Genomic DNA, 3,732 nt, shown 5'->3' with positions numbered 1-3,732 from the left:
AAATCCTTAATGAATCTCCGGTAAAAACCGGCATGCCCAAGAAAACTCCTAATTCCTTTTACATTAGTGGGAGGGGGTAGTGTTTTGATCACTTCAATCTTGGCTTGATCAACTTCCAAGCCCTTACTTGACACTACATGACCCAAAACAACCCCGGATGTCACCATGAAGTGACATTTCTCCCAATTCAAGACTAGACCACTCTCTTGACATCTTTTCAAGACCTTACCCAAATTAGCTAGACATCCATCAAATGAGGTGCCTACGACCGAGAAGTCGTCCATAAACACCTCCATGATGTTCTCAACATACTCGGAAAATATAGCTAACATGCATCTTTGAAATGTAGCCGGCGCATTGCAAAGCTCAAAGGGCATGCGCCTATAAGCAAAGGTGCCGAATGGGCACGTGAATGTGGTCTTTTCTTGGTCATTAGGGTGAATCGGGATTTGGAAAAATCCCGAAAACCCGTCAAGGTAGCAAAAATGAGAATGTTGGGCAAGTCTTTCCAACATTTGGTCAAGGAAAGGGAGGGGGAAATGGTCTTTCCTAGTTGCCTTGTTTAGGCGCCTATAGTCTATGCACATTCTCCACCCGGTTGTGACTCTTGTTGGGATTAGTTCATTCTTATCATTGGTGACTACCGTGACCCCGCCCTTCTTCGGCACAACATGCACCGGGCTCACCCATGCACTATCGGAGATAGGGTAAATTATGCTTGCATCATAGAGCTTCAACACCTCCTTCCTAACCACTTCTTTCATAGCGGGGTTAAGGCGGCGTTGAGGCTCAATGGAAGATGCATTCTCATCCTCCAAGTGAATGCGATGGGTGGAAAAAGAAGGGCTAATCCCCTTGATATCATCAATTGAGTACCCAATGACATCCTTGTATTTTCTCACAACATCAAGCAATTTTTGAAGTTCGGTGTCATTGAGTGCACTATTGACAATAATAGGGTAAGTATCATTAGGGCCAAGGAAAGCATGTTTAAGAGTAGAAGGAAGAGGTTTCAACTCCACTTGAGGAGGCGTGGATCTCTCCTCTTTCTTATCATCTCTTCTCAAGCTTTCAAATTCTTTGTCCGGTTCTTCTTCAATTGTTGCTTCCATAGCTAAAGCATACTCCCGGTGCTCCTTGCAATCCTTTAACTTGCCCTCAAGGAACCCTTGCAAACCCTTGTCTTCATCAAATTTCTTCATATCAACCCATTCTTCTACCACATCAATCATATAACAAGACTTTTCTTCCGAAGGCTCTTTCATAGCCTTGTTCAAGGAGAATTCAACCTTTTCTTCACCCACTTGCAAAGAAAGCTTCCCATTCTTCACATCAATCATGGCACCCCCCGTAGCAAGGCAAGGGCGCCCCAATATGATGGGAATATTTGAGTCTTCGGGGATGTCCATTACATAGAAATCACATGGAAATGCAAGTTTCCCCACCTTGAGTGGGACATCCTCCACAAGACCAATAGGGTATCTTACCGACCTATCCGCAAGTTGGAGAGAAACCCTTGTTGGTGAAAGCTCATAACCCTTCAACTTCTTGAAAATTTTGAGGGGCATAAGACTAATGCTTGCCCCCAAATCACACAAAGCCCTCTCAATGTGCACGGTCCCAATCTTACAAGGTATGGAAAAACTCCCCGGGTCTTCAAGCTTTTGAGGAGCTTCATTCATGAGAATTGCACTACACTCTTTGGATAAGCTCACCGTAGTTGTTGGGCTCAAAGAGTTTTTGTTTGAGATAAGCTCCTTCAAGAACTTGCCATAGCTTGGGATCTCCTTTACGGCATCAATGAAAGGCATGGTAATGTTGATACCCTTCATCACGTCCATGAACTTCCCATACTTTTGTTCAAGTTTGGCTCTTGCCAACCTTTGTGGAAAGGGAACCGGTGGGACATAAGTTCTTACCACTTGTTGTTGAGGCTCTTCAACCACCCTTGTTGGTTCATCAATCACTTTTGGAGTTTCTACAACAATTTCCACAATCTCATCTTTTCCCTCCTTTTCTTCAATTACCCTAGGAGGTTCAACCACCATTTGAGGTTCAATGACATTGCCCGGTCTACTACTCTTCCTTTTCTTGACAAATTCCCGGTCTTCCAAATCTCTACCACTCCTCAAGTGAATAGCATTCATGGTTTTCGGATTTTCCTCGGTTTTACCCGGGAATTTACCTTGGGAGGCTTGTAGTTGGCTCATTTGGGTAGCCAATTGGGAGATTTGGTTGTCCGTCATCCGTTGAGAAGCTTGCATTTGGGTTCTAAGTTGGTTGATGGATGAGGTTGTCTCTTCTTGTTTTTGGGTGGTATGGTTGATGAATTGTGTTTGATGACTCATCATTTGTTCCATCATGAGTTCCATGTTTGACTTTGGTTGGGTGGGTTGTTGGAATGGTTGGAAATTTTGTTGGAAAGGTTGGGTGGTTTGTTGGAATGGTTGGGTGGTTGGTGGGTTAAGTGGTTGAAATTGTTGTTGTCTTGGTTGGAAGGTTCTTCCTTGGAAACCCGGTGGACCTTGATTGAATGTCGTGTTTTGTTTTTGAGTTTGGAAGTTTGGTTGTTGTGACTTTTGTTGGAAGGTTGGGTTTTGGACATTTTGAGAGCCATAAGAGAAGTTTGGGTGGGCTCTCAATCCGGGGTGATATTGGTTGTTGTTAAATGCTTGCTTGGCCGGACTAGACTCCCATATCCCGTTCACTTGCTCCATATCACTTCCATCTCCAACCACCAAAGGACACTCATTAGGTGGGTGTCCTTGGTCGCCACAAAGCTCACAACTATAGACTTGGTTCCTCATAGAAGAATTGCTAGATGTTTTGCTTGAGCTCATCAAGGCAACTTGTTGCTTAAGCTCTTCTATCATCTCTTTCACTTCCACATTGTTGGCCGACTCGACCGTTGACTTCCCCTTCCTCTTGTGCCTATCATTGTTCCAATGAAAGGTACGAGAAGCCATTTCTTCAATAAGCTCTTTCGCCGTCTTGTGGTCTATCTTATCCAAAGCTCCCTTTCCCGAGCCGGAATCAAGGTTCATCTTCATATCATTGTTTAACCCTTCATAGAAATTGTTGATGAGCTCATCATCTCCAATACCGTGGTGAGGACATAGCCTTTGGAGGCCCTTGTACCTCTCCCATGCTTCATAAAGGGTCTCATCTTCTTGTTGGGTGAACCCTTGGAGCTCACTCTTGATTCTTGCGGTTCGTTGGGGTGGGAAATACTTGTTGAGAAAAGCCTTAGAGACATCATCCCAAGTCCGAAGAGAGTCGGGTTCACAACTTTTAAGCCACTCCTTGGCGCTTCCCCTCAAAGAGTAAGGGAAAAGCCTAAGGCGTACGGCATCCTCCGTCACTCCATTGGCCTTGAACATGTCACAACTATCCAAGAACTCGTTGAGATGCTCGTTGGGGTTTTCGGTGGCTCCCCCTCCGAATTGATTCCCTTGGACTAGTTGTAGCAAGGTGGCTTTCACATCAAAATTGTTGGCTTGAATAGGTGGCTTCACAATACTCGGATTCACCACCTTTTTCGGAGCCAAGTTATCTCTCATAGGAACCGCGGCCATTGTTACTTCCGCTTCCGGTGTTGCAAAAGGATTTTCGAAAGTTTCAAAGACCCGTGGTTCTCCTTGAAGGTTCTCAATTACTGGATTTTCTTGAGGAATCGGTGTTTCTATAAGCCCTCTTCTACGAAGTGAATTTAGTCTTCTTGCGGTTGCTTCG

General features: G+C 44.7%; 1 non-coding gene across 1 annotated transcript; it reads left to right on the top strand.

Moving 5' to 3' along the window:
* Nucleotides 1–3,099: 3,099 nt before the first annotated feature.
* LOC141593703 (small nucleolar RNA R71) lies at nucleotides 3,100–3,206 on the top strand. The gene has a single exon (XR_012521772.1). It is a non-coding gene; the product is annotated as a small nucleolar RNA R71 (small nucleolar RNA).
* The last annotated feature ends 526 nt before the right edge of the window (nucleotides 3,207–3,732 follow it).

This window comes from Silene latifolia, chromosome 7, assembly GCF_048544455.1.
Source record: "Silene latifolia isolate original U9 population chromosome 7, ASM4854445v1, whole genome shotgun sequence".
Classification (NCBI taxonomy): Eukaryota; Viridiplantae; Streptophyta; class Magnoliopsida; order Caryophyllales; family Caryophyllaceae; genus Silene; species Silene latifolia.
The sequence above is the reverse complement of the archived record's forward strand: the minus strand, read 5'-3'. Positions and strand labels throughout refer to the sequence as shown.